The sequence below is a fragment of the Procambarus clarkii genome, chromosome 85 (genome assembly GCF_040958095.1).
Source record: "Procambarus clarkii isolate CNS0578487 chromosome 85, FALCON_Pclarkii_2.0, whole genome shotgun sequence".
Classification (NCBI taxonomy): Eukaryota; Metazoa; Arthropoda; class Malacostraca; order Decapoda; family Cambaridae; genus Procambarus; species Procambarus clarkii.
The window spans coordinates 21,840,636-21,867,183 of NC_091234.1; the positions used below are offsets into that span (position 1 = coordinate 21,840,636).

A 26,548-nucleotide genomic window follows, 5' to 3' on the forward strand; every position below is an offset into this window, starting at 1 on the left:
CCCGGCGACGGACGGGTACCGGTAGAGCCCGGCGACGGACGGGTACCGGTGGAGCCCGGCGACGGACGGGTACCGGTGGAGCCCGGCGACGGACGGGTACCGGTGGAGCCCGGCGACGGACGGGTACCGGTGGAGCCCGGCGACGGACGGGTACCGGTGGAGCCCGGACGGGTACCGGTGGAGCCCGGCGACGGACAGTCTCTGTTCCTCCACTCATTATACCTGTATTTCGCTGTTCAAATTGTTTCACTGCCGGTTGGTTTCATTGTCATCACCTGCACACATTATTGTAAATATATTTCGTAAATTGGTCGTCGGTTAAATAACGATTTTTTCTTGTAATTCTTATATAAAACTATTGTCCTTGTGAAGTTATTTTCTTATCATGCCGACTATGGCGACTCACTACAGCCTGTACTGAGCTGCTTAATATAAAACACCACCAGCTTACATCTGGCTCCTCCTCCTTCCTTTTTGGCTGTGAAGAGCTCAAATATTGTTTCCAGTTTCACTGTGGATTATGTACGTATTGATGTACATAATGTGTGTGATTATGTACAAGTCTTCACACTGAATGTACACGTATTCATGTTGTATGTAAAGAATGAAGTGTTGTGCAGTGTTGTTGTGCATGCAGTGTTGTATGTACAACACTGCATGTTGTATATATAGCCTTATACTATTTATAGAAAGCCTCATACTATATGTTTAGAGCATCATAATTGATGCACCGAGTCTCATACTATTTGTTCAGACCCCTCCCCCTCCGGCCCGTTGGCGCCATGAGGGGGCTTGGTGGTCAGCTGCCGGAGTGTGATGCTCCATGGATCAGTCCTCTGTCCTTTTGTGGCCTTATGCTCCTGCTGCCGTCTTCTCCAATTGTGCCGGATCGCTTTTCCTTTTCCTTATGTTTCTTTTCCCCCCCCAATTCTCCTGTCTTCTTGTCGTTTCTGCGACCTTTTACTAGTTTTGGTTATTTTTTTGGACTTCTATTTTGATAGCTGGGTGCTTGAGGAGGCATACTCTTGCGCCCGTATAACTGTAGTACCCAACGTCTCAAACGAGGGGAACCTTTTATTGTCAATCCTCCTTTCGTCACTGAACCCGATCTCGACAGACTGACGGTTCTTAAGGTGGCATTTGTGGGGGTGTATACTCACGATGCACCCCTAGGGGGCCCCGGCATGATCGGCGATTGCTTCTTGTTGAGTGTTCTGACTCTAATTGTGGTTCCATGGTGGGTATGGGGTCACATTCGTGAATGAATGTGTGACTCTCGTTTCATGTAAAATTCTGTTGTTCTTATCCCTTCTCAGGCTCGTGGGGTGGGCGACTAAGCCCCCGAGTCGGACTGTGTTGGAAGACCGGGCTCTGCAGCCCCCGCTGCATTGAGCCCCGACCTTGCTTCACCTCTGACCCTCCTGACTACTCCCCTCGGCTTCCCCTCCCTCCTCTGAGGTAGGGTTGAGCCCCAAGCCCCCAGTGGGGACCACCACGTCTCCTGGTATGGCTCAGTCTCTTGTAGGGACTACTGTGCCTTTTAACCCTTCTCTCTTTAGGGGTTCTCAACGCCGTCCACGCCACTGCCGCACTCGCTTGATTCCTTCTGGTACTGATGCGTTTCCAGCCTTGTTTGATCCCGCTTCGTGGGCCAAACACTTTAATCTCCTCCCTCTTGATTCTATGCCTCCTGACGATTTCTCCCTCCATCGGCACCTTGTTGATTCAGTAGATGCCTCTGTTACCTTCAACCCCACTCGGTTTGGAACACGTGTCATTGCTGCTCCTTCTCAGGATGCATCCTCCTGCTTGGCCGCCTTATCCTGTTGCAACAGGTGATAGGAATCTACAGGACTGCCATGAAGATATTCGGCATGTCCTCGAAGCCCAAGGCCATTCTGTCCTCCAGGTGGACTCGTTTACTCGTCTCGCTCGTGGTCGTCGCCGTCAACCCCTTCGGGTTGTTAAGATTACCTTTGATGGTAGGACCCTTCCATCCTCTGTCATTCTTGCTGGTGCCAGGTGCTCCGTCCAGGAGTACATTCCCTCTCCTCAGCTTTGTAATAAGTGCTGGAGGTTTGGGGATGGAGCCCTCTGCTGCTCCAGTACTGTCTCTCTCTGTCCTGTGTGTGGGGACGAAGGGCACTCTAAGTCGGAGTGCACTTCTCCCCTGGATTGCTGCCGCAATTGAGGTGAGGCCCACCCTACCTTCTCCTGCGTGTGTATACATTACAAGCTTGAGGCAGCCGTCCTCAACTTGAAGCACCGGGAACGTTTGTCTTTTCCTGAGGCAAGGCGCCAAATTCGCCGTCTCCCCCTTATGCTAACGTCTCTTATACTCGGGTGTTGCGCTCTGCCTCTCCCCGTCCTTCCCGCCTTCATCGGTCTCACAACCGTTTCTGGGCCTTAGACCCAGACACGCCCACTGCTTCCTCTTCTGTTCCTTTGCGTTCTGTCCCGAAGGGTCCCCCTCCTGCCTCTCTGTCTGGGGTTCCCCTTCTTTCTTCCCAGTCTGTCGTGTCTCCTGTGTCTTCTTCCTCGTCTCCCTCCGATCCTCCCTCCCATACTTCTCCTCTTTCTCTTAGCTCTCCACGCCGCCTGTCAATGAGGGCTGATGTCCATCGCTCTTCCAACAGCCGTAGTGTTTGGTCTCATTCTTCTTATCCTGTTGAGACGCTAGAGTCTGTTGCCCAGTACGTAGTTGCTAGGACACCTGTCTCTCCGAGTCAGAAGTGTAAGCCTGGTTACTCTCCTTCCTCCTCCCCGGCGGGTAAGAAGGCTTCATTTTCTTCCTAGTCCCCTGCCTCTGACTCTCTCGCTCTGTCCCCTCCCGTTTCGGTGATTCCTTCCCCCTGTTCCTGCTATGGAGGTTTCTTTGGCTCCCGCTCCCCTCTCGGTTGCTGCCCTTGCTGAGGTGCCCTCCCTGGTTTCTGCCCCTCCTGCAGCTGTCCTTGATCCACGGTTGCCCCTCCCCCTCTTCCTCCTCCAAAACCTGCTCGTCCACCCCTGGTCGGTCCTCCAGCTCCTTTTCTTCCTCCTTTACTCAGTTTACCCATGCCCCTAACCCTGACTTCACTGACCCTGATCCTGCGCTTCTTTAACGTTCTGTGTTCCCTTTTCACCTTTGTTTCTTCGTTGTTCTTTGTTGTTGTCCTTTCTCTTCTTGTTGATGTCTATTCTTCAGTGGATCATTCGGGGTTATTACGTCAATTTCCTTGAACTCCAACTTCAGCTTTCACGATTTTTGCCCCTTTGTGTCTGTCTCCAGGAGCCGATGCTGGGTGCTTGTCCTAGTCACTTTCGTGGCTATTCCTTTCTCCCCCCCCCCTCACCCAGCTGTTGCTTGGGCTCCTAATTCATCTGCTCTCTTGATTCGCTCTGATGTTCCCTTTGTCCCCTTACTTTTTCCTTCGCCTCTCCATTGTTCTGCTGCTCGTATCTTTGTTAGGAAATGGTACACAGTTTGTTCCATTTATCTCCCCCCGAGTGTCCCGCTTTCTCTTCCCGATTTAAACAACTACTGGACTCCTTGCCGGATCCTGTGCTCCTGCTGGGTGATTTCAATTTCGACATTCCCTTTTGGGTGATGTTTTGACAAACACCCGGGGTCGCCTTCTCGAACCGTTCGTCCTCTCTTCTTCCCTGTCTTCTGAATTCTGATGAGCCCACTCATTTAGGTTCTCAGACTTACATCCTTCTCCTTGCTCGTCTTCCCTTTACTTAGATTTCGAGTGGCGGGTTCTTGATGATCTCCATGGCAGTGACCATTTCCCCATCCTTGTTTCCTTTTTCTCTCTTCACCCTCCTCTCTCCTTCCCTAGGTGGCGGTTTGCCGAGGCTGACTGGCCCCTCTTTACCCTCCGTGCTACTATATCCGACCTCTCCATTCTGCCTCTCCCTCGCACCCTCCTTCTTTTTTATGACACCGTCTAAGATGCTGCCCTCCACTCTATTCCTTGCTCTTCCTCTCCGGGAACGCGGAAGTGCGTTCCCTGGTGGAATGTGGTCTGTGCTCAGACTGTCCACTGTAAGCGTGCAGCCTGGAAGAGAGACTGTCGTTGGCAGATGACTAAATCTTTTTTTTTTTATTTTGGAAGGCAATTGCGGTGGCCCATAGGACCATCCACACAGCTAAACGTGCATGATGGATATATTATGTCTCCACCATCACGTCCGAAACTCCTCTAACGCTGATCTGGAAGCGTATCCGCTAGATAGCGGATAAGTTCGTTCCCGATGACGCACCGGTCCTTCACTGCTATTGAAATCTAGAGGCGGACCCGTTGCAGGTTGTAACCGAATTGGGTTCCCACTTTTCGTCTGTTAGCTCTGGTTCTCATCTCCCTCAATCCTTACTTCTTCGTAAGCCTCTTCTTGAATATCGTCCTTTGGATTTCTGTACCTATCTCGGCCTTCCCTATAATGATCCTTTCTCTATCTCTGAGCTCCAGTCTGCCCAGGCCCTCTGCGGTTCTATGGTGGCAGGCATCGATGGCATTCATTATGAGATGCATTGACATCTCCCTCCGTGCTCGTCTCAGTATTTACCGAGTCGTTTAATCGGGTCTGGGAATCGTCGACAGTCCTTGAGGACTGGCTCGATGCTGTTGTCCTCCCTGTTCGGAAACCAGGGTCTCTCGGGTCATCCCCCAAGGACTTCCACCCTATTGCCCTCACGAGTTGTGTTTGCAAGCTCTTTGAACGTATGGTTTGTTTGATGTGGTTCTTAGAGCACTATCACCACCTCTCCCCTTCTCAATTTGGTTTTTGCAAGTGTCACAGCACAAAGGATGTCTTGGTGAATTTGGAGGTCTATATTCGTACTGCTTTTGCTGCGAAGATCTCCATTGTTGCCGTCCTTTTTGACCTGGAAAAGGCTTACGACACTACCTGGCGGTATCATATTGTATCTCAACTTCATTCTTTTGGCCTTCGTGGGAATCTCCCTCTCTTCCTCCAGAGTTTCCTCTCTTGTCGTTCCTTTGGAGTGAGGCTTGGTACCACTCTCTCTGCCCCTTTTAGGCAGTATGAGGGTGTGCCCCAAGGTAGTGTTCTGAGCACTACTCTGTTTCTTGTTGCTCTCAATGGTCTTCTTTCCTCCCTTTCTTCTGGCGTCTTCTCCGCTCTCTATGTCGACAATCTTACCCTTTGTTGTCAGGGTGATGATTCGCCTCTCCTTCAACAGCGGCTTCAACTTGCGATTGATGCTGTGTCATCTTGGGCTAGCAATCACGGCTTCAGGTTCTCTGTCTGAGACTTGTGCTATAACTTTTACTCGGAAGTGTGTCATTCTTCGCCCCTCTTTGTCACTTTACGGTCGTCCCCTTGTGTACAAGGATTCCGTTAGCTTCTGGGGTTAATCTTGACACTCGTTTGTCTTGGTCGGCCCATATCTCTTAACTCCGCACTAAATGCTGTAAGGGCCTTAAGGTTTTGTCCCATACTTCTTGGGGGGTGGATAGGTGAACGCTCCTCTCTTTACATACCTTATTCGTCCTGTCTAAACTCGATTATGGTTGCCCTGCTTAGTCGTCCGCTTCTCCTTCTACTCTTCGCCGTCTTGATGCTTTGCATCATGCTGGGTTGCGCCTCAGCTCTGGTGCCTTTCATTCAAGTCCCGTCCTCAGCATGTATGTTGACACTGGCTTCCTAACTCCCCAGGACCGCCGTGATCGCTACAGTCTTCGCTATCTTGCGCGATCCTTACAGCATCCTCACTTTCACCTCTATTTTTTTTTTTTTTTTTTTTTTTTTTGAGATATATACAAGAGTTGTTACATTCTTGTACAGCCACTAGTACGCGTAGCGTTTCGGGCAAGTCCTTAATCCTACGGTCCCTGGAATACGATCCCCGCCGCGAAGAATCGTTTTTTCATCCAAGTACACATTTTACTGTTGCGTTAAACAGAGGCTACAGTTAAGGAATTGCGCCCAGTAAATCCTCCCCGGCCAGGATACGAACCCAGGACATAGCGCTCGCGGAACGCCAGGCGAGTGTCTTACCACTACACCACGGAGACTGCACTATTGTGCTTTGACTTTTACCCCTCATGTAGTTCCTGTTCCTCTTCACTACCTTCCTCTTTCTGTCCCTTTGTCTCACTTGCAAGATTCTCTTTCGGTTCGTATTACCAATGTTTCTCCTCGTATTGTTCCATCCTTGCCCCCGTGGAGGGTCCCCCTTCCCAAATTTTGTACTTCTCTGACCCGCATCACTAAAGCTTTTACCCCTCCTACAGTTCTGAAACGCCTCTTCCTTAAGCACTCTTCTTCTCACTCTCACTCCGGTCCCATCTTCGCTGATGGGTCTAAATCTGCTGACGGTGAGGGCTACTCTGTTGTTTTTCCTGACCACACTTATATGTGTCGCCTTCCTCCGGAGGCTAACATCTTCACAGCAGAACTTTATGCTATTCTCTATGCTCTTCGTCCCCTGCTTTCCCGGTGTCAATCCTTCTTTGTGGTGGTAGTTGACTCTCGTAGTGCCCTCATGGCTTTAGGGTCCTCTAATCTGGTTCACCCTGTGGTCATCGAGATTCAATATTGGCTGTTTCTTATCTCCAGTAAATTTTAAGTCGGTTGAGTTTTGCTGGGTTTCCAGCCATATTGGTGTGTATTTAAATGAGCATGCGGACGCTGCCGCTAAGGACGCTATCTGCACTTGTCCCATCTCCCGTAAAGGTATTCTTTATTCCGACTTTTACCCAGTTATTCATGCCTCCATCCTTGCCCGCTGGCAGATTTGTTGGTCTTCTGTTATTGGTAACAACCTGCTTACTCATAAGAGTCGTGTGTCCCAGTGTCCTTCCTCACACCACCGTAACCGGCGGTGGGAAACGGCTCGGGCTAGGTCACATATTGGCCATACCCGTTTTACTCACGGTCACTTAATGGAGAGCCATTAAGTGAGCCAATAAAGATCCCTGCTCTTTATTGTCCATATTGCATTGTGCCTCTTACGGTCATGCACATCCTTTTTGAATGTCCTGATTTCCGGGACGAACATGTCTTGCTTCCTGAACGTCCCTCGCGGTCAATTGTCCCTCGGTAGAATTCTTGGTGAATCGAATACTTTTGATATCGTTCACCTTATGCATTTCTGTTCTCGTATTGGCATCCTTGGTGATATTTAATGCCCTCTGATTACTCTGCATATTTGGTGGTGCTCCATAGCCTTCCCAGTTTGGTGCCTTCTTTTGATAATTACTTACTTACTTTGACAAGGTTGGTAGAATTGATATGGGTCTGTAATTGTTGACATCAGTGAGATCACCACATTTATGGATTGGTGTTACTCTCGCTTTTTTTTTAGAATATCCGGAAAGGTTTAGAGTTCAAGTGACTTATTGAAGAGCAATGCAATGGTAGGAGCTAGAAATCTGGAGTTTTTTTTTTAAATTAGAGATGGTATCTCATCAAGGGCACTTGACTTAGTTTTAAGATAAAGGATTACCTCATTAACATCAGAGGAATTAGCAGGAGTTAGGTACAGAGACTCTGGATAGTTACCTGTAAGGTAGTCTTTAATATTAGTGAGGGAGGATGGAATATCATGAGCAAGGGATGTTCCAATGGAGAAGAAGAACCTATTGAATTCAATAGCAGTGTCAAGAGGCTGAAAGCACACCATCGTCATTGGATAGGAGTATTGGTTTTTTATTCAAAATCTTTTTTGATCTCAATATTTGGGAAATAGTTCTCCTTTTTTTAATGTTGCCCTTAATTTGGGTGAATTTGTTTTCATAGAATTTTGTTTTGACTCTCCTGATTATTTTTGACTGCGTTGATGAGTAAATCTTTCAAAATTCTTTGGATACAACAACTCCTAACCTATACTTCTTCTCAATGTCATTTTTTTATTAATAGATTTAAGTAGCCCTTTGTATGCCAAGGATTGTTTAGCCTTTTAGTTTAGTTAGCATAGGACAGTGGGTGTTATAAAGGCTGAGAGTTTTCTGAAGAAATGTTTGCACTGCTAGGTCGATGTCCCCTATGTTACCTGATTCAGTCTCCCAGTTGACATTAGCTGCAGCAGCTATAAAATTGCCTATAGAAGTTTTATTGTGCAGCCTAAAGCTTATCTTCCTTGTATCTAGAGGTGGTTTGTTAATCACCTGACATGCAGGTGTGGAAATTTAATCACCTGCACATGTGTGCATTTTTATATACATATTTTGAAGACACTATTACTGCCTCAAGAGTAAAGGCAACTATTTAAGAGAGTTAAATTAACTTCCGTTAAACTACGACTGGCCAGAGGAGCCTAATGTGTGTAATCATTACTTTTTACTTCAGTGCTCATGACAGTTAAATAATTTATTTGTTTAGAGATCACATAGTAACTGTTTGGCAAAATATTGTAAATTACACGATGAGAAGTAATAAATTTTGATTAATTGTGTTCAAATAAGTAACCAATAAATTCCAGTTGAGGTTAACGCCGGGCGGTGTTGCCAGACGCATGTCATGGAAGTTTTACCAGGGTTCCACATATTATTATATTTACTTACATGAAGTCCTTTGTATGTCTGTCATTAAATGTTGATATATTCTTTTCTTGTGGTGTTTCATGTCGTCTATTCACCGCTTGCGGCCACTGGCCTAGAGCGATAAGCTGAGTATTCACATTGACTCTGTACTGACACTCCCACTGTGGGAGAAAAATGAATTTTTTACAATGTGAGGAGAGGCACAACTGTAAAAATATTAGGGGGTTCGCAGCCTACCCCATACACTATTTGGCGGCTGAATGAAAGCCCCCCAAATTGGGGGTCTTATTTGTGAATTACCTTTGTGGCGGCTCGGCTTTATCCCGCTGCTCATAGAGGGGCGAGACTTGGGGAGTGACCCCCTCTGTGTTTACGGCTGGGATCCTCTTAGGTGACAATGGCGCCGTGAAGGGGAACAGCACAAGCATAACTGTTGCCAGCTGTGTTAGTCCTCTGTTATTGTTGCCAGCTGTGTTAGTCCTCTGTTATTGTTGCCAGCTGTGTTACTCCTCTGTTACTGTTGCCAGCTGTGTTAGTCCTCTGTTATTGTTGCCAGCTGTGTTAGTCCTCTGTTATTGTTGCCAGCTGTGTTAGTCCTCTGTTATTGTTGCCAGCTGTGTTAGTCCTCTGTTATTGTTGCCAGCTGTGTTAGTCCTCCGTTATTGTTGCCAGCTGTGTTAGTCCTCTGTCAGTGTTGCCAGCTGTGTTAGTCCTCTGTCAGTGTTGCCAGCTGTGTTAGTCCTCTGTCAGTGTTGCCAGCTGTGTTAGTCCTCTGTCAGTGTTGCCAGCTGTGTTAGTCCTCTGTCAGTGTTGCCAGCTGTGTTAGTCCTCTGTTATTGTTGACAGCTGTGTTAGTCCTCCGTTATTGTTGCCAGCTGTGTTAGTCCTCTGTCAGTGTTGCCAGCTGTGTTAGTCCTCTGTTATTGTTGACAGCTGTGTTAGTCCTCCGTTATTGTTGCCAGCTGTGTTAGTCCTCTGTCAGTGTTGCCAGCTGTGTTAGTCCTCTGTCAGTGTTGCCAGCTGTGTTAGTCCTCTGTCAGTGTTGCCAGCTGTGTTAGTCCTCTGTCATTGTTGACAGCTGTGTTAGTCCTCCGTCAGTGTTGCCAGCTGTGTTAGTCCTCTGTCAGTGTTGCCAGCTGTGTTAGTCCTCTGTTATTGTTGCCAGCTGTGTTAGTCCTCTGTTATTGTTGACAGCTGTGTTAGTCCTCCGTTATTGTTGCCAGCTGTGTTAGTCCTCTGTCAGTGTTGCCAGCTGTGTTAGTCCTCTGTCAGTGTTGCCAGCTGTGTTAGTCCTCTGTCAGTGTTGCCAGCTGTGTTAGTCCTCTGTCAGTGTTGCCAGCTGTGTTAGTCCTCTGTTATTGTTGACAGCTGTGTTAGTCCTCCGTTATTGTTGCCAGCTGTGTTAGTCCTCTGTCAGTGTTGCCAGCTGTGTTAGTCCTCTGTCAGTGTTGCCAGCTGTGTTAGTCCTCTGTCAGTGTTGCCAGCTGTGTTAGTCCTCTGTCATTGTTGACAGCTGTGTTAGTCCTCCGTCAGTGTTGCCAGCTGTGTTAGTCCTCTGTCAGTGTTGCCAGCTGTGTTAGTCCTCTGTTATTGTTGCCAGCTGTGTTAGTCCTCCGTCAGTGTTGCCAGCTGTGTTAGTCCTCTGTTATTGTTGCCAGCTGTGTTAGTCCTCTGTCAGTGTTGCCAGCTGTGTTAGTCCTCCGTCAGTGTTGCCAGCTGTGTTAGTCCTCCGTCAGTGTTGCCAGCTGTGTTAGTCCTCTGTTATTGTTGCCAGCTGTGTTAGTCCTCTGTCAGTGTTGCCAGCTGTGTTAGTCCTCCGTCAGTGTTGCCAGCTGTGTTAGTCCTCTGTTATTGTTGCCAGCTGTGTTAGTCCTCTGTCAGTGTTGCCAGCTGTGTTAGTCCTCCGTCAGTGTTGCCAGCTGTGTTAGTCCTCCGTCAGTGTTGCCAGCTGTGTTAGTCCTCTGTTATTGTTGCCAGCTGTGTTAGTCCTCTGTCAGTGTTGCCAGCTGTGTTAGTCCTCCGTCAGTGTTGCCAGCTGTGTTAGTCCTCTGTCAGTGTTGCCAGCTGTGTTAGTCCTCTGTTATTGTTGCCAGCTGTGTTAGTCCTCCGTCAGTGTTGCCAGCTGTGTTAGTCCTCTGTCAGTGTTGCCAGCTGTGTTAGTCCTCTGTTATTGTTGCCAGCTGTGTTAGTCCTCTGTCAGTGTTGCCAGCTGTGTTAGTCCTCTGTCAGTGTTGCCAGCTGTGTTAGTCCTCTGTTATTGTTGACAGCTGTGTTAGTCCTCCGTCAGTGTTGCCAGCTGTGTTAGACCTCCGTCAGTGTTGCCAGCTGTGTTAGACCTCCGTCAGTGTTGCCAGCTGTGTTAGTCCTCCGTCAGTGTTGCCAGCTACAGGAAGGTATTCAACCAACAATCCCTGGGAGTTTAGCATGGCCTGCGGCTGTCCTCCAGCAGTGTTACCAGACGCCTCAATAAATACAGCGCTCCTCCTTTGCTATAATAAGGGAGTCTTTGCAACCCGTTCTCGCACTTGCTTACGGTCAATATTGGCATATTTAATAAGTGCATATGTGACATACTAAGCCAATATTGACTGTAAGCAAGTGTGAGAACGGGTTGGCCTCCGAGACCATACCAAGTCCCAAGAAGTGTGGAGTGCCCGGCCCCTTCACAACACCTTAAGACCTAGAGTCAGTCTGAAGTGTTAATCCATGTTTTAAATGGCCAATAGTTCATATTTTTTACAAAATTTTTTAGGTGATTTTAAACAACACTGGCAGCTCTCTCTCCCCTGACCTCACAATACATACGTTTTGCGGTTAAATAAGCTATGGTGCCTAGCATCGTGTGTGCGCGTGAATTATGGGAACGATAAGGAATTATGAGAACGATATTGTAATGAACGCGATAAAGCAACGTCATATTAGAAGAAAGATGTTGGTGAACGACCAAGTGACAAGACTAAAGAAAACAGAGGGGGCACGTACAGAAAGTGACAAGAAAATCTGTGAGGCACTGATTGCCAGTTTCCATGGAGTGTTCACAACCGAGTCTGAGCGGCTCCCATTGTTAGAGGAGATTACCCTAGATGAAAGACTATCAGATATAGAGGTGACAGCAGAGGAGGTAATGAAACAGTTGACAACACTAGATGCAACTAAAGCAGTTGGACCAGACAATGTATCACCGTGGATACTAAAAATACTGCGCAGACCCTCAGCGTGCCTCTGGCAAGGATCTATAATAAGTCACTTATGTAGGTAGAGTTGCCCCGTTGTTGGAAGAAGGCAAATGTGGTACCAATTTTCCAAAAAAGGAGATAGTGAGAAGGCACTTAACTATCACTGACCAGCATCCCCTGTAAACTACTTGAAAGAATAATCAGGTTAAGACTGGTTACACACCTGGAGAACATCAGGTATGTAAACAAACACCAACATGGGTTCAGGGAAGGGAAATCATGCCTAACAAACCTGGAAGGCTGTGATATGATAAAATAACTAGAATAAGGCAGGACAGAGAAGGATGGGCAGACTACATATTTCTGAACAGCCAAAAAGCCTGTGACACAGTATCGCACAGGAGATTGTTATTCAAACTTGAGAGGCAGGCGGGAGTAAGCGGAAAAGCCCTAGCATGGGTAAAGAATTACTTAAGACAGGAGCCAGAGAGTAAGTTAGTGGCGAGAAGTCAGACTGGGTAACTATAACGAGTGGAGAACCTCAAGGATCGGTGCTGGGACCAGTTCTATTTCTAATATACAAGAACGACATGTATACAGGAGTCGAATCCTATATGTTAATGTTGCAGATGACACAAAATTAATGAGACAAATTGTGACAGATGAGGATGTAGTATACTCCAAGAGGACTTGGACAAGCTGCAGAGATGAACAGAGAAATGGCTACTGGAGTTCAACATCAGCAAGTGTAAAGTTATGGAAATGGTACTAGGTGACAGGAGACCAAAGGGTCAGTAAATGAAGAGCAACTACCTTCCTATGACAATTTGAGAAAGGAACCTGGACGTGGCCGTAACACCTAACCTAACTCCTGAGGCACACATAAATCTGATAGTGACAGCACTGTACTCTGTGCCAGCTAGCAAAAGTTAGAACGTCATTCAGAAACCTAAGTAAGGAGGCATTCAGAGCACTTAACACTGCCTATGTGAGACCAGTCTTAGAGTATGCAGCCCCATCATAGAGCCCCACCTAAAGAAATGCATTAGAAAACTGGAAAAGGTTAAATAAATTGCGACAAAGTTAGTCCTGGAGTTGGATGGGATAGGATATGAAGAGTGATTGAAGGAACTGAACCTGACGACGCTAGAAAAAAGGAGAGAGAAGGGAGATATGACAGCAGCATACAAAATGCTTAAGAGGGATTGACAGAATGGAAATAGATGGAAGACACAGAATACTAACAGAACAAGGTGTCTTGGGTGGAAACTGGAAACTAAGATGAGTCAGAGATGTTTGAAAGTCTTCTTTTAGCGTGAGAGTAGTGGGGAAATGGAATGAAGTAGAGGAGCACATTGTGGAAGCAAACACTATTCATAGCTTTAAAATGAGGGGGGACATGATCACCACATTCAAGATATTGAAGGGAATTGATAGGGTAGATAAAGACAGGCTATTTAACACAAGGGGCACACGCACAAGGGGACACAGGTGGAAACTGAGTGCCCAAATGAGCCACAGAGATATTAGGAAGAACTTTTTTAGTGTCAGAGTGGTTGACAAATGGAATGCATTAGAAAGTGATGTGGTGGAGGCTGACTCCATACACAGTTTCAAGTGTAGATATGATAGAGCTCAATAGGCTCAGGAATCTGTACATCTGTTGATTGACGGTTGAGAGGCGGGACCAAAGAGCCAGAGCTTAACCCCCGCAAGCACAATTAGGTGAGTACACCCCCCCCCCACCCCAACCCCCTACCTGGAGGTCAAGGCCATTGTCGGCGTCAGGCGGCCTAGTGGGTGGCTGCCGGAGTGTGATGCTAGGTAGGATGGCATTTCTTCCGTCCTTTTGAGCCTTGTGCTCCTGCAGCCTTTACTAATTTTGCTTGACACCATTTTCCCTTCCTCGTGTTTCTTTCTTCCTTCTCCACTTCTTCTACTTTCCGGATGTTGCTTCTTGATGACTCGGGTCCGATCTCGAATATTCCTTGTTTGATTTCATATGTTCTGATGTAAGGCGAGTTGAGACGGCGCACTCTTCGGCCTGTAGAACTGGAGTATCTAACTTGGCCGGACAAGGTGAAGCTTTTATGCTAAAACCTGCCTTCGTTACTGAACCTGATCTCGATAGACTGGCGGTTTGTAAGATGACGAGTGTGGGGTATATATACTCACGATGCACCCCTGGGAAGTCCCCATTTTGTCTGGTTGAATGTTGTTGTTCACTGAACAACAGTGCTAATGTTGTTCAGTACAACAGTAGCAATAGGTAGGGTTTGGTTATGCCCCTTCTTTGGGGTCCGGGGTTATTGTAGGACGACTAGCTCTTCTCCCCAAGTTCACTGCATAAATCGCTGTGATGCTCACCCTGCCTTCTCCCGCACATGTGCGCATTATAAATTTGAGGAAGCCATCCTCAATTTAAATAATAACTCAATTTACTTATGCTAATGATCACTTATCCTTTCGTGAGGCGATGCATCAGATTCGTTGTCTTCTATCTTTCTCCGGCATGTCTTAGGGTCATGCGTTGCCTCACACATCTATCCCTTCCGCACTTTCTCAGTGGCGCAACAGTTTCCGGGCTTTGGACCCCAATACCTCCACCACATCCCCACTTTCTGCTCCTCTGCATTCTGAAACTTAAGGTCTTCCTCATGGATCCCCCACATGAAGTTTCCACCATTCCTTCCCGGTCTTCGTGTAGGTCGAGTAGGTCTTCGAGTAGGTCTTTGTGTAGACGAGCAAGTCCTCTTCCTACTAGTCATCTTCGTGTCCACTTCCTTCGTCATCCCTGTCCCTTGTGCCTTCTCAGCCCTCCCCACTATCTTTTGGCCTTTCACAACACCTGTCTGTCTTGGCCAGTGTCCATCCTTCTTCCAGCCATCTTCGTGTTGTCTGCTCTCGTTCTCCCTCCCCTGTTGAGTGTGTGGAGGCTGTCGCATGGTACATTGCTACTAGTGCGCTTGTCTCTCTCTGCCAGAAGCGTAAACCTGGCTCCTCTTCTTCTTCCTCCCTGGCGGGTAAGAAAACATCCACACATCCCTCACCTTTCTTCTCCGACTCTGTCCCTGTGTCTCCTCTCATTTCAGTGGCAGAGTCGCCTATCCCAGCTATGGAGATTCCCTTGGCACTTGATTCCTTCTTAGGTGCTGTCTTTGATTAAGTGCACTCCTCTGTTGGTCATTCCTCGACCAGATTCCAATGATTGCCCGTCTCCGATAACTCCTTCCTCTCCAGACTCTATCAGTCCCCCTCTGGCACCCTACTGCCCCATGAGTCAATCGTCTTTGCTAAATGTACCTTTACTTAACCCTGATTTTTCCTGATCCTGATCCAGATCCTACCTAGTAGACTGTGTTCTTCTTTGTCTTTGTTTTTCTCTTGTTATCTCTGTTCTTGACTGTCTTTTCTTCAATAGAATATTGGTGGTTTTTAGGCCATTTTCCATGAACTCCAACTTCTCATCATGCAGTTTTTGCCTTTTAGTGTATGTCTCCTGGAGCTGGTGTTTGGAGCTCGTTTTCTTCTTTGCATATTCTAAATTCTGATGAAACAACTCGTGTTGACTCGTGCACTCACACCGTTTCCCGTCTTGATCTTTCTTTCTGCTCTTCTCTTTTTTTAGATTTAATGTGGAGGGTTTTTGATAACCTCCATAATAGTAACCATTGCCCCTTCCTTGTAACATTTTCTTTTCACCCTCCCCCTCTCCTTCCCTAGATGATAGTTTGATAAGGCTGACTGGAATTAATTCACCTTTAACACTACACTTTTCCACTCTGTCCCCTCCATTGTGTGTCCTTGCCGTGGTGAGGGGCTCACGTACACCTCTCTGGGACCGGTGAGAACTACCTCCACCCCTTTTCCTACCTCCTCTTTGGGAGTTGTACGTGCGAATGAACACAAACGTAGGGTCCTTGTGAGTCACCGGACCACCCGCTGGAGGGGTCGCCCATGAGGGGCTGCCCTAAGTGGATGCCTGGGTGTCCAAGCTGGAGTGAAAGGGAGACTCTCTTTGCACCAGTGTGGGAGAATGGACGAAACAGTAGGACTCCCCTGTTAAAGGGGAGCACTGCAGGGGACGACGCACTCCTACCTGCATTGGCCCATACTCAGCCTCCCTGGCTGCCTTGGTAGGTGGTATCCCTAGGTTCCAGGCCCCAGACATTTTTAATCTACATGAGATATGGATACTGACACGACCTCTCTTACCCAGGCCCACTTAGTCGGACTGTGATGGACGACCAGGCTCTGTATCCCCTGCTACATTGGGCTCAGACCAAACTACTCCCCCCTCCTCCCCTCCTTCCTCTGTGGCAGGGTTGAGCCCCAAGCCCCCAGTAGGGACCACCACGTCCCCTGGCACGGCTCCGTCTCTCAGTGTGGCTACTGCACCTTTTAATTCCTGTCTCTGGGGGTTCTCAACGCCATCTCCGCCATAGGCCAACTCGCACAAACCCTTCCCATACTAATACGTACCACATTTTGTTTGGTCCTGCTACGTGGGCTAAATACTTTGATGTCAACCATCTGGATTCTACACCTTCTGACGATTTCTCCCTCCAAAAACCCCTTGTTGATTCAGTAGATACCCCTGTTACTTTTAACCCCACCCGTTTCGGTACACGTGTCGTCCCTGCTCCTTCACCAGATGCAGCTACCCACTTACCCGCACTGTCCTGCATTGGAGAGACCCTTGTTCAGGTCTCCAAAAATGCTTGGTTAAATGTCAGTGTTGGCACTGTTCTCCTTTCGCACCATTTTGCAACTGGTGTTCGGGACCTAAATTACTGCTATGAGAATAATAAACATATCCTCGAAGCCCAAGGCCATTCTGTCCTCCAGGTGGACACGTTCACTCGATCCCCTCGTGGTCGTCGCCGTCAGCCCCTTCGAGTTGTGAAAATTACCTTTGATAGTAGGACCCTTCTGCCCTCTATAATTTTTGCTGGTGCCAGATGCTCCATTCTGGAGTACATTCCCTCTCTTAGACTTTGCAACAAGGGCTGTAAGTTCGGGCATGGTGCCCTCAAATGTACAAGCACTGTGTGTGTATGCCCCATGTGTGGAGACGAAGGTCACTCTAAGACAGTGCTCTTCTCCCAAGGCTCGCTGCCTCAATTGTGGTGAGGCCCACCCCTACCTTCTCCCATGCACGTATACACTACAAATATGATGAAGCTGTCCTCAACATGAAACACCGGGATCGTTTGTCTTTTCTTGAAGAGAGACGCTAAGTTCACCGTCTCGACCCCTTTTACTGGCGTAACTTATGGTTGCGTGTTCCGTTCTACCTCTCCTCGTCCTTCCCACCTTACTCAGTCTCACAACCATTTCCATGCCTTAGACCCGGACACACCCACCACCTCCTTACCTGTTCCTTTACGTTCTGTCCCGAAGGAGCCCCTTCCTGTTTCTCCATTTGGGGTTTCCCCCCTTCCTACCCAGTCTGTCATGTCTCCTGTGTCTTCTTTCCCATCTTCCCCCCAATCCTTCTTCCCAACCCTTCCCCCCAGTCTTTTGGCCCTCCACGCCGCCTGTCTGTCCAGGCGGCATGTTGTTCACTCCCGTTCTTCTTCTCCTGTCGAGACAATTGAGTCTGTCGCCCATTACTTTGTTGCTGGAACACCTGTCTCTTTGAGTCAAAAACGTAAGCCTAGCTCCTCTCCTTCCTCCTCCCCGGGCGGGTAAGAAGACATCGTTTTCTTCCTCCCCCCCCTCACCTGTGACTATCGCTATCTCCCCTCCTATTTCGGTAGTCGGGCCCCCTGTCCCAGCTATGGAGGTTTCTTTAGCATCCGATTCCCTCTCTGTTGCTGCCCTTGCTGAGGTGCACTCCCCGGTTTCTACCCCCTCTCCTGCTGTCTTGACCTCCCCTCTCGGTTGTCTCCTCCTCCGGACCCTGTCAGTCCACCTCTGGTTCGTCTTCCCACTCCCTTCACTCCATCCTTACTAAGTTTACCCATGGCCCCTAACCCTGATTTTGCTGACCCTGATCCTGATCTTATTTAATATGCTGAGTTCTTCTTTAACTTTGTTGTTCTCTGGTACTGTCCTTTCTCTTTTTGACAATGTCTATTCATCAATGGAATATTCGTGGATTTTATGCCAATTTCCATGAAATCCAACTTTTGATAACACAGTTTTCACCGCTTTGTGTTTGTCTCCAGGAACTGATGCTTGGTGCTCGTCCTGGTCACTTTCGTGGTTATTCCTTTCTCCCCCCCCCCCAGCTGTTGCTGGGGCCTTTGACTCTACTGCACTCTTGATTCATATTGATGTTCCCTTACTTTTTCCATCGCCTGTCCAATGTTTTACTGCCCGTGTCTTTGTGAGTAAATGGTATACGGTCTGTTCCATTTATCTCCCCCCAAATGTCCCACTTTCTCTTTCTGATCTTAAGCACCTACTGGTCTCCTTGCCAGAGCCGGTGCTCCTGTTGGGTGATTTCAACTGTCGATATCCCCTCTGGAGTGATGCTATGACAAACACCCGAGGCTCCCTTCTTGAACCGTTTGTCCTCTCTTCTTCCTTGTTTCTTCTGAATTCTGGTGAGCCCACTCATGTGGAGTCTCGAACCCGCATCCTTTCCTGTCTTGATCTCTCTCTCTGCCCGTCTTCTCTGTACTTAGATTTCATATGGCGGGTTCTTGATTACCTCCATAACAGTGACCATTTCCCCATCCTTGTTACCTTTTTCTCTTTTCACCCTCCTCTTTTCTTCCCTAGGTGGCAGTTTGCCAAGGCTGACTGGAACCTATTCACCCTCTGTGCTACTTTCTCCAACCTCTCCACACTACCTATTCTATTCCTCGCGCCCTCCTGCTTTTTCATGACACCATCTTCGACGTTGCCCTCTGCTCTATTCCTCGCTCTACTTCCCGGGGCACGCGGAAGTGCGTTCCCTTGTGGAATGCGTACTGTGCTCGGGCTGTCCGCTACACCGAAGCCGGCAGACGGCTGATTCTTTTTTTTTTGTTTCGGAAGGCAAGTGCGTTGGCCCGTAGAACCATCCGTACAACTAAACGTGAGAGTTGGAAATTTTATTTTTCCACCATTACGTCGGATACTCCTCTGCCACAAATCTGGAAGAAAATCCCCAAGATAGCGGGGAAGTTTATTCAGATGTCTCGCCAGTCCTTCATCTCCATGGTATTCTTGTGGCGGACCCAGTGATGGTCACGACTGAACTGGGTTTCCACTTTTCGACTGTTAACTCCGGTTCTCATCTTCCTCAATCCTTCCTTCCTTGTAAGCCTGTTCTTGAGTCTCATCCCTTAGATTTTCGCACTCATCTCCGACTTCCCTATAATCTCTTCTCTCTCTCTCTCTGAACTTCAGTCTGCCCTGGCTCTTTGCTGTTCTATGCAGTGGGCTCAGATGATGACATTCATTAAGAGATGTTTCACTATCTCTCTCCATGCGCGTCTCAGTATTTACTGAATCTGTATAACCAGGTCTGGGAGTCGTCGTCAGTCCCTGAGGACTGGGTCGATGCTGTTGTACTCCCTGTTCCGAAACCAGGGTCTCTAGGAACATATTCTACGCTCTTCTGCCCTATTGACCTCAAGAGTTGTGTCTGCAAACTCTTTTGAACGAATGGTCAATATTCGTCTGATATGGTTCTTGGAACACTGTCACCACCTCTCCCCTTCTCAGTTTGGTTTTCACAAGTGCTGCCGGACTGCTGATGTCCTGGGGAACTTGGTGATCTATATTCGTACTGCTTTTGCTGCAAAGACCTCCGTTGTTGTTGTCCTTTTTGACCTGGAAAAAGGCTTATGACACCACCTGGAGATAACATATTTTATTCCAACTTTGTTTTTTTGACCTTCATGGTAATATCCCTCTCTTCCTTCAAAGCTTCCTTTAGAGTGAGGCTTGGTGCCACTCTCTCTCTACCTCTTCTCGGTAATACGAAGGTGTTCCGCAAGGTAGTGTTCTGAGCACTACTCTTTTTCTGGTTGCACTCAATTGTCTTTTTTCCTCCCTCCCTTCTGGCATCTTCTCCGCTCTCTCTGTTAACGATCTTACCCTTTGCTGGCGAGGTGATGATTCGCCTCTCCTTCAAAGGCGGCTTCAACTTGCAATTAATGCCTTGTCCTCTTTGGGCCCACCAATCATGGCTTCAAGTTCTCTGCAACTAAGACTTGTGCTATGACTTTTACTCGGAAGCAAGTCGTTCTTCGTCCCTCTTTGTCGCTTTTTGGTCATCCCCTTGTGTACAAAGATTCCACTAAGCTTTAGGGGTTAATCTTTGACACTCGTTTGTCTTGATCGCCCCATATCTCTTACCTCCGAATTGAATGCTCTAAGGCCATTAACCTACTTAAGGTTTTGTCCCATACATATTAGGGAATGGATAGGCGCACTCTTTTTTTCTTTACAATCCTCTCTCTCATACTGTTTAAACTTGATAATGTTTGTCCTGCTTACTCGTCTGCTTCTCCTCCTACGCTTTGCCGTCTTTATGCTTTGCATTATACTGGGCTACGCCTCGGCTCTGGTGCCTTTCGTTCGATTCTTACTCTCAGCTTGTATGTTGACACGGGCTTCCTGTCACTCCAGGACCGATCGCTAATGTCTTCACTACCTTGCGCGGTCCTTACAACACCTTCACTCTCGCCTATGTCGTGCTTTGACTTTTACCCCCTGTAGATCCTGTGCCCCTTCACCACCTCCCTTTTTCTGTCCAGACGTCTTGCATGCAAAATTCTCTTTCGGTTAGTATTGCCAATATTCCTTGGCAATACTAGTGTTGTTCCGTCCTTGCCCCCTGTGGAGGGTCTCCCTTCCTAAATTTTGAAAATCCCTGACCCACATCACTAAAGCATTTTTCCCTCCTACAGTTCTGAGATGCCTTTTCCTTGAACACTTTTCTTCACATTCCCGCTCCGTTTCCATCTTCACTGATGGGTCTAAGTCTGCAGACGGTGCAGGCTACTGTTGTTTTTCCTGACCACACCTATATGTCGCCTGCCTCTGGAGATTAGCATCTTCACGGCAGAACTTTATGGTATTCTCTATGCTCTTCGTCTACTGCTTTCTCACTGTCAATCCTCCTTTGTGGTTGTAGTTGATTCTCGCTGTGCCCTCATGGCTCTGGAGTCCCGTGAATCCAGTCCATCCGGTAGTAGTCGAAACTCAAGATTGGCTGTTTCTTATCTCCAGTAGATTTAAGATAGTAGAGTTTTGCTGGATTCTCAGCCATACTGGTGTGTCTTTAAATGAGCGTGTGGATGCTGCCGCTAAGGAAGCTATCCACACTTGTCCCATCTCCTGTAAAGGTATTCTTTATTCCGACTTTTACCCAGTTATTCATTCCTCCATCCTTGCCCGCTGGCAGGGTTGTTGGTCTTCTGTTACTGGTAACAAACTGCGTACTCTTAAGAGTAGTGTGTCCCTGCAGTCCCTTGTCCAAACTGCATTGTCCCTCTTACAGTCGTGCATATCCTTGTTGAATGTCCTGACTTCCAAGACGAGTGTCTTTTGCTTTCCGCCCGTCCCTCGCGGTCAATTGTTCCTCGATAGAATTCTTGGTGAATCGGATACTTTTGATGTCGTTCGCCTTTTGCGTTTCTGTTCTCATATTGGCATCCTCAGTGATATTTAGAGTCTTATGATTATTCTGCACAATTGATGGTGCTACATAGCCTTCCTGGCTTGGTGCATACTTTTGATAATTACTTACTTTCCATTCTTTGATCTGCCTCTCCTTTAGGTTCTCCTATTTTATTACATTGTATTTGATACTGCCTTCCGCTCTGCTCCTAGCTCTACCTCTCATTGCATATGGAAGTGCATTCCCTGGTGAAATTTGGACTGTGCTCGAGCTGTCTGTTGCCTGGATAAAAACACCAGTGCCGACAGACGCCTGATTCATTTATTTCATTTTGGAAGGCAAGTGTGGTGACTCATAGGCCCATCTGTATGGGTAAGCATTGAAGTTGGAAATTTTATGTCTCCACCATTACGGTAGACATCCCTCTCCATCAGATGTGGAAGAAAATCCATACGATAGCGGATAAGTATGTTTCAGATGTCTCACCAGTCCCTCACCTCCATGGTTCTGTCATGGCTAATCCGGTGTCGGTCGCATCTGAACCGGGTTTGCACTTTTCGACTGTTAGCTCCGGTTCTCATCTTCCCCCCCCCCCCCACTTTCCTTACTCATAAGCTTCTTCTTGAATCTTGTCCCTTAAACTTTCACACACCCCAACTCGTTCTTGCACTTTATTACAGTCAATATTGACTTATTAAATACGTGCATATGTGACATACTAAACATACTAGTTTACCTTGAAAAGCTTCATAGAAAACACCGACCTTACCTAACCTTCTTACTATGTTAAGATAAGCATCTTATTGCTTCATAATTACAATTATTACTTAACCTATACCTATAATAGGTTTTATGTCTCCACTTAACCTATACCTATAATAGGTTAAGTAATAATTGTAATTACGAAGCAATAAGATGCTTATCTTAACATAGTAAGAAGGTTAGGTAAGGTCGGTGTTTTCTATGAAGCTTTTCAAGGTAAACTAGTATGTTTAGTATGTCACATATGCACGTATTTAATAAGTCAATATTGATTATACGAAAGTGCGAGAATGGGTTGCACACCCATATGCAGCTCCACTATAATGATTTATCTAGGAATTCCAGTCTTCCCTGACCCTCTGCAGTTCTATGGCAGTAGGCTAAGATGACGTTAATTATGTAGCCCATCCATAGATCAAATTCATTACCGTCATAAACCACATTCACACTCAAGCCACCTGGATAGTTCTCTAGATATTTATGATATAAAGCTTATTACGGTTCTAGTATTAGTCTACATATAAATTGGCAAAAGAACCTTTGTCGTCAACTGAGATTATTCTCCAATTATAACTTTATTGTAATATAAATCATTGGTTTAATATATATTAAAATTATGCTAAAACGTTTTCTTTGAATAATATGGTTTTCTGTAACTGAAATTCGTGGGCACACTCAAATAGTTTTCAGGTTCCATATTTCACATCATCATCAATAATTGATTGTATTAATGTAACCAAATGCATTGAAAACTAACCTGTCCTATCCAAACCTTAACCTAACCATGGATAGGGAGTAAATAATATCACTAATTATGCAGTAGTTCCCAATCCATTCCCTTGAGCAGATCTCCTCCCTGAGGGCAGGTTGCAATACGAGATGCTTCATCATCTCTCATTCATCCATTAACACCTAGTTGATTCGGTGGATACGTTAGTCACTTTTAATGTTACCGGTACTAGTACACGTGTCACTGCAGCCCTTTCTCAGGAAGTGGTTGACCGCTTAGCCTCCTTGTCTTGCATTGGGGAGACTCCTGTTCGGATCTCCAAAAATGCCTGGTTAAATGTCAGCATTGGTACGGTTATTCTCCCGCACCATTTGTGACTGGTGACTTGGAACTGAAAGACTGCCATGAGAATATTAAATATATCCTCAAGGCCCAAGGCCATTCTATCCTTCAGATTGATGCATTCACTCGACCCCCTCGTGGTCACCGTCGCCAGCCTCTTTGCGTAGTGAAGATCACTTTTGATAGTAGGTCCCTTCCAACTGTAATTTTTGCTGCTAACAGATGCTCTGTTCAGGAGTATATCCCCTCTCCTCGCCTCTGTAATAGGTGCTGGAGATTTGGACATGGTCCCTCCAAATGCACGAGTGTGGGGTGTGTGTGTATGCCACTTGTGTGGAGACTCGGGTTATTCTAAGACAGTGCTTTTATTCCCAATCTCACTGCATCAATTGTGGTGACGCTCACATTACCTTCTCCCACGCATGTGTGCACTACAAATTTGAGGAAGCCATCTTCAATATGAAACATCGTGATCATTTATCTTTTCCTGAGGTGAGATGCCAAGTGTGCCGTCTTCTCTCTTTCTCTGGCATGTCTTATGCCCGTGTATTGTGTTACACATCTCTTTGCCCTCTCCCACTTTCTCAGTTTTGCAACCTTTTCCAGACCTTGAACCTCCACCACCACCTCACCTGCTCTTTTGCTATATGAGCCAGAGGGTCTTCCTCTTGATACACGGGAGACATCTCCAGTCACGCAGGGTGCAGTCGCACCTCCACAGATCTCCACAGATGGCTCAAAAGGGCCACCACTTACGGGCTATTCATGCCCGTGCCACCTTTTGGGTGGCTTAATCTTCATCAATCAATCAATCACCTGATTCTCCGTCTGGTGTTTCCTTCCTTCCCAGTCTTCCCTGTCTCCTGTGCCCTCTTTCCCTTCTCACCCCAGTCCTTCTCAGCCCTTCTCTCTGTCAGTGTGGCCGTCCACACTGTTCGTGCCGTTGTCCATCCTCCTCCCAGTAATCTTCATGATGACTGCTCTCGTTCTTCTTCTCCTATTGAGAGTGTAGAGGCTGTCGCCCAGTACATTGCTGATGGTACGCCTGTCTCTACGTCAGAGACGTAAGCCTGGCTCCTCTCCTTCTTCCTCCCCTGTGGGTAAGAAGGCATCGCTGTGTTCCCCACCTTCCAACTCCGACTCTATCCCTGCATTTCCCTCCCATTTCCAAGTCCCTGAGGACTAGCTTGAGGAGGTTGTTTTGCCTATTCGAAAACCAGGTTCTCTAGGGTCATCCCCTAAGGACTTCTGCCCCATTGCCCTCATGAGTTGCGTTTGCAAACTCTTTGAACGTATGGTCAATGTCCGTCTGATGTGGTTTTTAGAACACAATCACCATCTCTCCGCTTCTCAATTTGACTTTTGCAAGTGTCGCAGCACATCTGATGTCTTGGTAAACTTGGAGGTCTATGTTCGTACTGCCTTTGTTGTGAAGACCTCTGCTGTTGCTGCTCTTTATTTTTTTTGCCTGGAAAAGGCTTATGACACAACTTGGAGATACCATATTCAGTCCCAACTCCGTTCTTTTGACCTTCGTGCTAATCTCTCTCTTTTTCTACAAAGCTTCCTCTCTTGTTGATCCTTTAGAGTGAAGCTTGGTACCACTCTCTCTGCCTCTTTTCGGAATACAAAGGTGTACCCCAAGGTAGTGTTCTGAGAACTACACTTTTTCCTGGTTGCCCTCAATGGTCGTCTTTCCTCCCTTCCCTCTGGCATCTTCTCAGCTCCATGTTGACGCTTTTACCTGTTGATGTCGAGGTGATGACTCGCCTTTCCTCCAGTGGCGGCTTCAACTTGGGATTGATGACACGTCGTCGTGGGCCACTAATCATGATTTCAACTTCTCTACAACTAAAATCTGCGCCATGACTTTTACTCAGAAGCAGGTCGTTCTTCGTCCCTCATTGTCTCTTTATGGTAATCCCCTTGTGTACAAAGATTTTGCTAAGCTTTTGGGGTTAATCTTTGACACTCGTTTGTCTTGGTTGATCCATATCTCTTGCCTCCGAGTTGAATGCTCTAAGGCCCTTAACCTCCTTAAAGTCTTGTCCCATACTTCCTGGGGAAGTGAAGGAAACTATCAGGAAAAGTGCCAAGCCATTACGACCATATAGCACTTGGAAGAGGTCAGGAAAAGGATTTGGGATTGGGCAGAAGGAAGGAATGGTGGCCAACCACTTCTGGACGGTCGGGGATTGAACACCGACCTGCATGAAGCTAGATGGTCACTCTACCGTCCAGCCCAAGTGGTTTGTCTACTTCCTGGGGAGCTGATAGATGCACGCTCCTCTCTTTACATTCCTCTCTCGTGCTGTCTAAATTCGATTATGGCTGTTCTGCTTACTCGTCTGCCTCTCTCTCAACTTATTGTCGTCTTCATGCTCTTCACCATACTGGGCTACGCCTCAGCTTTTCGTTCGACTCCTACCCTAAGCCTGTATGTTTAAACTGGCATCCTGTCGCTACAGGATCGACGTGATTGCTACCGTCTTCGCAACCTTACGCGGCCCCTACAACACCCTCACTTTTGCTTATGTCGTACTTTGACCATTACCCCTCCTGTGTTCCATGTTGCTCTTCACCATCTTCCTCTTTCTATATGGTTGTCTCGCTTGCATGGTTCTCTTTCGGTTCGTGTTGCCAATGTTTCTCCTCATGTCATTCCGTCCTTGCCCCTATGGAGGGTCTCTCTTCCTAAGTTTTGTAAAACCTTGACGCGTGTGACTAAAGCTTTTACCCCTCCTACAGTTCAGAAACACCTTTCCGTTGAATACTTTTCTTCAGACTCCTGTTCCATTTCCGTCTTCACCGATTGGCCCAAATCTGCAGACGTTGTAGGCTACTGTTTTTTTTTTTTTTTTTTTTTTTTTTCTCTCCCCTGACCACAACTATATGTGTCGCCTGCCTCAAGAGCCTAGTATTTTCACGGCAGAACTTTATGGTATTTTTTATGCTCTTCGTCATCGGCTTTCTTGCTGTCAATTTTCCTTTGTTGTTGTAGTTGACTCTCACATGGCCTCTGGAGTCATTTAATCCAGTCCATCCGGTAGTATTCGAAATTCAACATTGGTTGTTTCTTATCTCCAGCAGATTTAAGACAGGGGAGTTTGCTGGGTTTCCACCCATATTGGTGTTCTTAAATGAGTGTGCGGACACTGCTGCTAAAGAGGCCATCTGCCCTTGTCCCATCTCCCATAAAGGTGTTCCTTATTCTGACTTCTACCCAGTTATTCACTCCTCAATCCTTGACCGTTGGCTGGGTCGTTGGTCTTCTGTTACTGGTAACAAACTGCGTGCTCCTAAGGGTAGTGTGTCCCCATGGCCGTCCTCCTATCACTACAATCGACGGTGGGAAATGGCTCTGGCGAGGTTGCATATTGGCCGTATACGCTTAACTCACAAACGCTTAATGAAGCGCCACGCTGCTCCTTATTGTCCGAACTGCCGTGTCCTTACATCTCCTTGAATATCCTGATATTCTGGA

The 26,548-nt window shown here is 47.1% G+C and overlaps 1 protein-coding gene across 10 annotated transcripts in view; it reads left to right on the plus strand.

The window, feature by feature from the left end:
• Nucleotides 1-26,548, plus strand: part of LOC123746665 (regulator of G-protein signaling 7) — a 390,003-nt gene that overhangs the window by 308,456 nt on the left and 54,999 nt on the right. The window lies entirely within an intron of this gene.